Source organism: Terrapene carolina, unplaced genomic scaffold, assembly GCF_002925995.2.
Source record: "Terrapene carolina triunguis isolate 2854851 unplaced genomic scaffold, T_m_triunguis-2.0 Scaffold22, whole genome shotgun sequence".
NCBI classification, from domain to species: domain Eukaryota; kingdom Metazoa; phylum Chordata; order Testudines; family Emydidae; genus Terrapene; species Terrapene triunguis.
Genome location: NW_020664373.1, coordinates 23,914,153 through 23,925,714, shown reverse-complemented (window position 1 = coordinate 23,925,714; position 11,562 = coordinate 23,914,153). Strand labels below are relative to the sequence as shown.

Below are 11,562 nucleotides of genomic sequence, written 5' to 3'. Positions count from 1 at the left end.
CCGAAGAAGTGGGCTGTAGCCCACGAAAGCTTATGCTCTAATAAATTAGTTAGTCTCTAAGGTGCCACAAGTACTCCTGTTCTATTAGGAAGACTAGTCAGTTTCATGGCTGTTATTCAGTAAGGAATGAACAATAGAATTCTGTCCAAGTTCTTTGAATGCTAGGGAAGAGGCAGAAGACAGGCACAAGAATTATCCACAAGGATAAAAAAAAAAAAAAAAAAGGGGGGGGGGGAAAAAGGGAGGGGGCAATAGCAGAGACTTATTTTCCCTATCACTCCTTGCAGCAGCCCAGAGTCTTGAGGGTCAGGAATAGGGTAAGGAGAAACCAAAAGCTCCCTCTCCCCCTTCAGCAAGTAGCTAGAAGCTGAGACATCTAGAATCTAAAGGTTGATATGAAAGCTAGAGACTCCAAGCAGAGTCAGTGACCAGCACCCTGGTAAAAATCCCAGCACCACCCCTTTACCAGCAAGCAGTTGGAGAGGTGCAAGGAGGCTGAACTTCTCAGCAGGGCTTTCCCTCTGGATCATGCTGGTATTGCTCCCCCCCCCCCCCCCCCAGCAAATACCTAGCAGCTAGTGGGTAGACACATTTTTGAGCTGTGATAACAGTACTAAAGTTTTTCAGCCGAAGAGGATCCCTTCTTCAGGTGTTGAATTGTCTTACTGAGATATGGCTAAGACGATGAATGTTACAAAAGAGGCAGTTGAAATTTTATTTAAGTTATGGATTTAGACATAGAATAAAGTTCACATAAGCTGAGACCTGAAATTAGACTATGGAACTCATTGCCACAGAGTCCAAGAGCTTAGCAGGATTTTAAAAAGGATTAGGCATTTCTACCGTATATAGATAACAGATATCCAGCATTACAACAATAGGAAATAACATCCCACACCCTCCAAATGCATAAAAAAAAAATCTTAACAAACCAAGGTTTGGAAGGGATATAAATCCTCATGCTATAGGGCACAAGGCCAAACTCTAATGGCTGGGGTTAAGAAACTTTCCCCATGACAGTTTATTCCTGGATTGCATGTAGCATGATTTCACTGACAAGAGAAAGGTGCATTTGATTCTGACCACTGCTGGAGAAGCTATACTGAAATAGATTGATCACTAGCCTAAAAATGTTACAGGATTTCCAATTAAATAGTTTACCAATCGCTATTAAAATACTGTTATTTGAACTAGCAATTAATACAGAAACCTTAATTTGCTAATTCAGATCTTTTAGAATAATTCATCAAAGAAACGTACAACACTTCACACAAATCTTTCTAAGACTACCACAAAACTGCATCATCCAAGAGGAAGTAACAGATTAACAAGACCCCTTTTCCCATCCCACCCTCGTATACTAGAGAAGTCTCATTTTATGCCAAAAGTATTTTTCCATAGTTTAGAACGAGGCAGCATTATTATTATTTGTATAACCATAGCACATGGAAATCCTAGTCATAGACCAGGCCCCCACTGTGTTAGGTGATGTACGAATACAGAACAAAGTCAGTCCCTGCCTGATATTACAAGTGTATACCCAAATCATATTTATAGCTCCATCTAGAATTATAAATACTTTACAAGCGGCACAACAACAACAACAACAACACATCTCTACCCTTGAAACATAGTCACACCATGAAATACCACAAATCAACACTACCATAGCTTAAAGCAGGACATGAATGCTTAAAGTAAACCAAAAAAAAAAAAAATCAGGATTTTAGGCAGTTAGCACGCAGTTTTCTAAATTCCAATTTGAAAATACTACACGTTTTGATTTTATGGGAGGAATTTACAATTTTGAGTAGTAACTCAATATTGCTGATTGCTACAGCACCATCAATAGTCAACTGCAAAGGGGGAAGGACCAAGCACACCTCAGACACTGAAAACAGTTTTGTTTAACAAGACCCATTAGCACATAGTAAAGAGTAAACAATGAAATGGCTGGGTATTGTTAGATTAGATTTGAAAAGGTTAAATAGTTACCAAGATTTGAACTTGAACAAAAATAGCTGGCAGGGACAGCAATGTTAGACATTAGGTCATTCTATCCACCCTTTTGCCAGGGCTCTATTGTTCTCTAGAGCACTTTTTCAAGGGGTTTATTTGAAATTTAAGGGGCAACATGGAAGAAGGTACAGAGATGGCTGTGTGGGAGGCCAAAGAGACTGCAGAAAGACTAAGCTAGGAGCAGACAGCATCCTGGAAGCCTTGGTTGGATAGTATTTCATTAAGGAGGGTGTGATTACGAGCACGAAAAGCAGTAGAGAAGTCAAAAAGAACAGAGTAGAGAATCTGAGATTTGGCTAAGAAAAAAAAAATCAAGTCCTTGACAAGTCATACATCAACAGAGTGAAGGAATCAGAAGCCAGATTGCAGGAGGTCAAAACATTCATTACCAGCCCACGGACCTTTGTACATCTCAATTAATCAAAAGCACCATTTCCAACTGTTGCCTAATTTTCTTGCTTCAAACTCAACTCCATCCTTATGGAGAGAACAAATTTGTAATGTTGTGCTCACTTAGTTCCTCTCTCTCAGCTCCTTGTCTCAAACCTTTTGCTCAGCCAGTCTCAATCCCCCCCTTCCCCCTCCAGCTTCTTGTTAAATCTGTCTTCCCTCACCTCCCTCTCCTGCCCTGCGGGGGTCTCAGATCCATTTTTTTGCACAGTCAGACTGGGTCTCTGCATCTGATCTCAGTTTCCATCCACCTACAGGTCCCAGCCCCACCTTCCCTGCCTCCCTCGTTTCCCTTTTCATGAGAATCTCCTTGCCCAGCCAGACCCAGTATTCCCCCCCCCCCTGCCCACCTCAACTCCCAGTCCCCCAGCCCTCTCCCTGCCAGTCTCCAGTCCTTGAACCAATCAGCTCTCCCCACCAGTCCTGCTCTTATCCCCTCTGCATTTGGATCTGACAGCTTCCTCCTTTAAATTGCATGGGCCCATCAGGATGCCACTGAGAGTACAGAATAATATGTTCAGATGCCAAGACCCAGACCCGTCATGGCCTGCAACAGCCCTGAGCTGCAATTACAGGAAACGTTCTGCTCAGGTGCTGCCTGAAGCATGCCTAGTGTGGACAGAATCTTCAGGGAATTTAGCTAAAATCTTAGAAGTGCCTACTAAGCATATGACAACTGCAATTTTTCAAAGGCTTATAACTTAGCCAAATTTGTGTGGTTAACAGGGATGGCTAGAGGCACATTTCTAACATAAAGGCCACTTACAAGCCAAATTTCAAGTCCCCGGTCCAAAGCATGAGAGTAGCTGAGCTTTCCAAACAAGGAGGTCACTAGAATTTTTTAAGATGGGCAGAACATATTCTTTCCTAGCCTCGTTAAAATTAAAAAACAAAACAAAGTTTTTAAAAAAATACAACCTGAGGCTGGAACCCAGGATGGAAAATTTCCAAACAGTTAAAGTTCAATACGGTTATAAGCAACTGAAAACAGGGTCTTATAATTGTGGAAGTCAACGAATGGCTATGCAGGTGGTGTCGGAGAGAAGGCTTTGGATTCTTCGACCATGGGATGGTGTTCCAAGAAGGAGGAGTGCTAGGCAGAGACAGGCTCCACCTAACGAAGAGAGGGAAGAACATCTTTGCAAGCAGGCTGGCTAACCTAGTGAGGAGGGCTTTAAACTAGGTTCACCGGGGGAAGGAGACCAAAGCCCTGAGGTAAGTGGGGAAATGGGATACCGGGAGGAAGCACGAGCAGGAGAGTGCAAGAGGGGAGGACTCCTGTCTCAGACTGAGAAAGTGGGACAATCAGCGAGTATCTTAAGTGCCTATACACAAATGCCAGAAGCCTGGGAAACAAGCAGGGAGAACTGGAAGTCCTGGCACAGTCAAGGAACTATGATGTCATTGGAATAACAAAGACTTGGTGGGATAACTCACACGACTGGAGTACTGTCATGGATGGATACAAACTGTTCAGGAAGGGCAGTCAGGGCAGAAAAGGTGGGGGAGTTGCATTGTATGTAAGAGAGGAGTATGACTGCTCAGAGCTCCGGTATGAAACTGCAGAAAAACCTGAGAGTCTCTGGATAAAGTTGAGAAGTGTGAGCAACAAGGGTGATGTCGTGGTCGGAGTCTGCTATAGACCACCAGACCAGGGGGACGAGGCTTTCTTCCGGCAACTAGCAGAAGTTACTAGATCGCAGGCCCTGGTTCTCATGGGAGACTTTAATCACCCTGATATCTGCTGGGAGAGCAATACAGCGGTTCACAGACAATCCAGGAAGTTTTTGGAAAGTGTAGGGGACAATTTCCTGGTGCAAGTGCTGGAGGAACCAACTAGCTCTTCTAGACCTGCTGCTCACAAACCAGGAAGAATTAGTAGGGGAAGCAAAAGTGGATGGGAACCTGGGAGGCAGTGACCATGAGATGGTCCAGTTCAGGATCCTGACACAAGGAAGAAAGGAGAGCAGCAGAATACGGACCCTGGACTTCAGAAAAAGCAGACTTTGACTCCCTCAGGGAACTGATGGGTAGGATCCCCTGGGAGAACAACATGAGGGGGAAAGGAGTCCAGGAGAGCTGGCTGTATTTTAAAGAATCCTTATTGAGGTTGCAGGAAAAAAAACAATCCCGATGTGTAGAAAGAATAGTAAATATGGCAGGCGACCAGCTTGGCTAACCAGAGAAATCCTTGCTGATCTTAAATGCAAAAAAGAAGCTTACAAGAAATGAAAGATTGGATAAATGACCAGGAAGGAGTACAAAAATATTGCTCAGGCATGCAGGAGTGAAATCAGGAAGGCCAAATCACACTTGGAGTTGCAGCTAGCAAGGGATGTTCAGAGTAACAAGTAGTGTTTTTTCAGGTATGTTAGCAACAAGAAGAAAGTCAAGGAAAGTGTGGGCCCCTTACTGAATGAGGGAGGCAACCTAGTGATAGAGGATCTGGAAAAAGCTAATGTACTCAATGACTTTTTTGCCTCTGTCTTCACGAACAAGGTCAGCTCCCAGACTGCTGCACTGGGCCGCACAGTATGGGGAGAAGGTGACCAGCCCTCTGTGGAGAAAGAAGTGGTTCGGGACTATTTAGAAAAACTGGACGAGCACAAGTCCATGGGGCCAGATGCGCTGCATCTGAGGGTGCTAAAGAAGTTGGCGGATGTGATTGCAGAGCCATTGGCCATTATCTTTGAAAACTCATGGCCATCGAGGGAGGTTCCGGATGACTGGAAAAAGGCTAATGTAGTGCCCATCTTTAAAAAAGGGAAGGAGGAGGATCCGGGGAACTACAGGCCAGTCAGCCTCACCTCAGTCCCTGGAAAAATCATGGAGCAGGTCCTCAAGGAATCAATTCTGAAGCACTTAGAGGAGAGGAAAGTGATCAGGAACAGTCAGCATGGATTCACCAAGGGCAAGTCATGCCTGACTAACCTAACTGCCTTCTATGAAGGGATAACTGGCTCTGTGGATGAGGGGAAAGCAGTGGATGTGTTATTCCTTGACTTTAAAAAAAGCTTTTGATAAGGTCTCCCACAGTATTCTTGCCACCAAGTTAAAGAAGTATGGGCTGGATGAATGGACTATAAGGTGGATAGAAAGCTGGCTAGATTGTCGGGCTCAAAGGGTAGTGATCAATGGCTCCATGTCTAGTTGGCAGCTGGTTTCAAGCGGAGTGCCCCAAGGGTCGGTCCTGGGGCCGGTTTTGTTCAATATCTTCATTAATGATCTAGAGGATGGCGTGGACTGCACTCTCAGCAAGTTTGCAGATGACACTAAACTGGGAGGAGTGGTAGATATGCTGGAGGGTAGGGATAGGATACAGAGGGACCTAGACAAATTAGAGGATTGGGCCAAAAGAAACCTGGTGAGGTTCAACAAGGACAAGTGCAGAGTCCTGCACTTAGGACAGAAGAATCCCATTCACTGTTACAGACTAGGGACCGAGTGGCTAGGCAGCAGTTCTGCAGAAAAGGTTCTAGGGGTTACAGTGGACGAGAAGCTGGATATGAGTCAACAGTATGCCCTTGTTGCCAAGAAGGCTAACGGCATTTTGGGCTGTATAAGTAGGGGCATTGCCAGCAGATCGAGGGACATGATTGTTCCCTTCTATTCAACATTGGTGAGACCTCACCTGGAGTACTGTGTCCAGTTTTGGGCCCCACACTACAAGGATGTGGAAAAATTGGAAAGAGTCAGCGGAGGGCAACAAAAATGATTAGGGGGCTGGAGCACATGACTTATGAGGAGAGGCTGAGGGAACTGGGATTGTTTAGTCTCCAGGAGAGAAGAATGAGGGGGGATTTGATAGCTGCTTTCAACTACCTGAAAGGGGGTTCCAAAGAGGATGGATCTAGACTGTTCTCAGTGGTACCAGATGACAGAACAAGGAGGAGTAATGGTCCCAAGTTGCAGTGGGGGAGGTTAAGGTTGGATATTAGGAAACACACTTTCACTAGGAGGGTGGTCTAGGGAGGTGGTGGAATCTCCTTCCTTAGAGGTTTTTAAGGACAGGCTTGACAAAGCCCTGGCAGGGATGATTTAATTGGGATTAGGTCATGCTTTGAGCAGGGGGTTGGACTAGATGACCTCCTCAGGTCCCTTCCAACCCTGATATTCTATGATTCTAAGTCAGGCAATCCACCCACCATATGTATATCTTTATCTACACACATTACGTACACGCTTCTAACTTTCCTCATTAATCTCCAGCTACAGACATTGGGTTTCACTCTTCCCTTAAATTCCCTCTATCTTCCTGATAACCAGCTGCCTAAAACTGAATGCAGTACTAAAACTACAGTGACAGACCCAAACACTGGGATCACCGTTTTTTTAAAAAACAATCCATAGTTCATAGAATCATAGACTATTAGGGTTGGAAGGGACCTCAGGAGGTCATCTAGTCCAACCCCCTGCTCAAAGCAGGATCAAGCCCCCGACAGATTTTTGCCCCAGTTATGTCAATCCAAGGCAGGGCCACCATCCACAAAACAGCTCAGTCACAAACACACATCATCAGATGACTGGGGGGGGGGGGGGGGAAAAGAGCTGAAAGGATCTTTTTTCTCACCTCCCAAAAGAGTCAAATGCTGAACACAGAATGCGAGCAAAAGCAACTCCCTCCCCCACATCTGCCACTCATATCCTGCTGCTGCCTGCAAAACAGACACCCCCTTTGTTGATTTTCAGCAGCACAATGGGCCAGAACAGAAATCAGACAAGAAACTCCCATAACACTCCCCCGGACAGCCAGCATTGCAAGCTGCCTCCCCCAACACACCATACACAGGCTCTCTCAACTAACTGCAGTCCCACAGCAAACTTTCCCGAGCACCTAACCCCCTAAAAGAAGAGAAGAAACACTGGCAGCACCAACTCCGAACTTTCGGGGCGGCAGAGGAAGGACTTGTAAGAATTGCTAAGCAAGAAACCACCCCGGGTACCGCCTGCCACTCCCCCCCACCCCCTCCCCCCCCCGGCACCGCCTGCCAGTCCCCCATCACACGCCCCCGGTGCCCCCGCCAACCTCCCGCCCCGGCAGAGGGGCAGCCCAGGGCACAGACCTCGCCCAGCTGGGCCGCGCCGCGCTCCTCTCTCCGCTCCAGGAGCGGCGCACGATCCACCCCGCTCCGGCGAGGTGCACTGTAGTAAATTGCTCTCCGTAGTAATGTGCTATTTACTGTGTACTGAGCATGAACTGCGCATGATCAGTACATCTGCTGAAGCCACTGCCCTTCACCCTGCCCTTGTTAGCCTTAGGATTCTGCGGGCTGCTTTTGACAGGGGGTTAAAAAGAGGGCGAATCAGAGCAGGGGGGTGGCCAGGGTCTGAGCAGGGGGTGGAAATTGACTGGTCAGGGGGGGTCAAGCAGCTGGAGGCAGCATTAGGAAAGGGGTTAAAAGGCAAAATCAGGAATGAGGTGGGGAGGAGGAGGAGTTAAGCCCAAGGGTGAGGCGGTGTCAGGGGGCAAAACCCGGCACAGGCAGGGGCAGAGGGGGTAGTAGTTACCCCAGTGGCACTGAGACACCAGTGCTTTGCAAAATAGTTTGTGGAGGGAGTGAGAGGCTTTTTTATTTGAGCAAAGTGGCTTTTTTGTATACTATATATATATATTGTAGTGCAAGAAACTGCTACCTGTAGGCATTTGCTACATCAGATAGCAGTTAAAAATGTTATTAAGATGATGTTAAAAAAAATAGTGAACAGAGTTTGCGCATAGAAGTTTCTGGTTATCAGGGAATAACATACAGATTATCGAAGGTGCAAAGTTTGGTTTAAGATAAGGTGGCATGAGGAATACATAATCGGCAATATCCCCGATTGGGGGTAAAAGGTTGATGGGTCAAAGTATAGACATTGAGATATGAGGGTATGAAGTTCATAAAGTGGCTATGTTCAGGTGTGGATTATAATGAGTGGATATGATGATGAGGATGGATTGACCCTCATTTGGTGAGATTTAATGTTCAGGGAGTTTATGGTTCCAGTTCATATGATCCAACGGAGAAGGTCACTTGGTCCCTTTCTCGTAGTGGGAGATAGCACTTTCTTACAATCCATTACATATCAATAACTGCTACTAGTAGCACATTCCTACATGGAGCAATTTTATTACACTACACCCTGCTGCAAACCTCACAGCCAAGCTCGCTGCTCCCGACGCTCCCGGGACAGTCCACGCTGGCGCTGCCTCTGCGCAAGCACCCCGGCTCCCCAGCTCCAGCCGCCAGGGACTGGGGCGGCCAGGGCGCTGTGATGGGAGCTCCAAGGGGGGGGGGGGGGGGCTGCGCACTGACAGACAGATCTGGACTGGCTGACTGCCCTGCTCCCCGCCCCCACTGGAGCGCTACCCCACCCCCTGCACACACCAACCCCCTTTATTCTGGAGCTCAGCCCCCATCTCACCCCTCTAGGACCTGCCCTGTCTCTTCTTAGGGCACTTTTCCCCTCAGACTAGAGCCACAGAGAGGGAGTGCTCACTTTATGAAAAAGGTTCACTCTGGTGTAATAAGGTAGTTTTGTATTTTACCATCTTTCTGTGTGAGTTCATGCCAGAGGCCCGGCTTGTCTGCTTTCACCCACATAGTTGTCATTGGAGCATTTAGTGCACTGGAGGAGGTACAACACCTGTAGTGATAGGCATATGTGGGACCTGTGGATCCCGAGAGGTGCTTACTCCATAGCTGAGCTTTCAATACCTGCCCTCAAAGGAAACCTCCACAATACCGACAAAAGGCGAGCCTGGGAACTTAAATCCATAATTCTGGTAGACACCAAAAACCATGGGCTTGGCAGGGACACTGGTTTTATGGCTCATTACAACAATCTGTAACACACCACACTGCCTGATACCCTTAATTGCCCTTTTCAGTCCCTTTATGCATAACAATCTAACCCTCAATTGCCCACTTTATTTCAAGTGAGCACCTCCAAGATGCCTTATCCATTCTGTCCCAACTTGTATTTAGCTCAGACACTCTGATCTCCTTTCACAGACCTGAGGAAGAGCTCTGTGCAGCTCAAAAGCTTGTATGTTCCACCAACAGAAGCTGTCTCTCTCCTACCGTGTAACACAGCTACCACAAAACTGCTAACAAAGATAAGAAAGTACCTTTACTGACAACAGTTCTTTTAATAAAAAGATAACATAAAAAGAGAATGCAATCTTTACTTTTAATATATTTATAAAACAATATACAAACAGCATAATTCCATTACAAAACAAAACAAGGGGACAAAGTTAAGGTCAAGTGCAGGATGTAAATCAGATGAGGTGATGGGTTATGTCAATGGGGAATTGGCTGTGTCTCTTAACTTCATTTCCACATTTTTTACCTTTCAGGGTTTGTTGTTTGTTTGCTTGCTTGCTTTTAATTTCCCAAAGGTGCAGAATTTTTGGCATGTTCACACTTCTGGTCTGGCAGAAATAGTTCTTTGGATTCAATCTTAAAATCACACATCCTCTCTTAAAATTCCACATAAAAACAAAGACATTTTCTTTTCAGGGAAAAGATCTGCAGTCTAAAATTGTATGTAACTATAATTTTTAGTCCTTGAAACTTGCAAATGTACATGAGCTCAGTTTTGCTGAGCACTTCTAGAAATCTTCATTTTTGCACAGAAGAAGAACAGACCAGCTTAAAGAGTTGGTTGTGGATAGAAAGCCTTTCACCTCTAGATACCTCTGATCCAAATGCACTGATGTCTGTTGTTCAGTGGTCTATTTGAAATGGATTGAGGGTCTGTGTCCATCTTCTAATGCAGTGGTTTTCAACCTGTGGTCTGCTGACGCACCTCCATTTGAAATTTTTTAGGGTCCACAAGTGAAAAAAGTTTGAAAACCACTGTCCCAGTGAATAAGTTTTTTAAAAAATACCTCCCCTCAGCTGGCAACTTTGCCATCAGAGAGATTGAGACCTGAATGGTAGGGAGACTGAACTAAGACTATTTCTACACTAACAGTTTTGCCGGTGAAACTTTTGTTGGCCAGGGGTATGAAAAAGCAACCCCCTGACCAACATAAGTTTCACTGACAAAAGATGCACTCTCTCCAACATAGCTACTGCTGCTCATCTGGGATGGTTTAATTATGCTGACAGGAGAGCTCTCCCCCATCGGCATAGAGCAGCTACATGGGAGACCGTACAGCAGCGCAGCTGTAGCAATACAGCTGTGCCACTGTAATGGTTTGTAGTGTAGACATAAGTTAAAATTATCTCCCCCCAGAGGTAATAAACTCTCTTAAACAGGGTTGAAGCACCCTGATAGAGTGCAGTGTGCTGAAAGTTTACATTGCTACTGCTTGTGCTACAGTTTCAGTTGTTCTGTGGATTATGATTTTGGTTTCCAGAGCTGCCTATCCAGCACCTTTCATCTTTACTATTGTAAACTAACAAATGACTGATAATCAGCACAAAAAGGAATGTGCTAATGGTGCAATAGTAAAAGTACACTTACATTTATGGTAACAGAAGATTAAATATAGAATTAGCTATTATATAAATCTTTCTCAATCTCTTTATTGGAACTAGATTTAGAATTAAAAGGCAGATGAGATATTTTCAAATATATTTCACAGCCAATAAACATGGATACTACCATGTTTTAGCACAGTTATTACCAAAGATAGGAAGACTGAATTAAAATATCTGAAAGACTTTTTGACAGACTTCATCAGTAAACAAGGAATTCTATATATGTTCAAAATCCCTTGAGCCATTGGAAGAAGCAATAAATTACTTTGTAAACTAAATAAAAGCTCATGGCAATAAAGTGAACTACTAAGGCCTATATAGCCAACATAATCTATTTAGTGCTCTTTGCTTCATCAGGGTCACATTAATTTAAGGAGAGATATGAAGATGATTTATTGTGTGGACAGTGATTTAGGTTCAAATATGGTTATTTTAGGTTTAAACATATGCAATATGCTCTTCCTAGTTAACCACTTTTCACAGCTTCTAAATCTTCAGCTTCAGCTATGGGTCTTCTAGCTGTAACGCTTCTTAATAAATGGGTCTCATTTCACAGAAAGCAATCATTTTCAGCAAGTAAATGAAATGCTAGTCAAAGAATGATTTCCTGCCAAATTAA

The 11,562-nt window shown here is 44.8% G+C and overlaps 1 protein-coding gene across 1 annotated transcript in view; it reads right to left on the bottom strand.

The window, feature by feature from the left end:
* LOC112104195 (transmembrane gamma-carboxyglutamic acid protein 1-like) overlaps positions 1–7,600 on the bottom strand; it is a 42,688-nt gene extending 35,088 nt beyond the window's left edge. Inside the window, exon 1 of the mRNA XM_026648226.1 lies at positions 7,533–7,600. The gene's annotated coding sequence lies outside the window, so the exon portion shown is untranslated. The remainder of the gene's footprint in view (positions 1–7,532) is intronic.
* Positions 7,601–11,562: the final 3,962 nt, after the last annotated feature.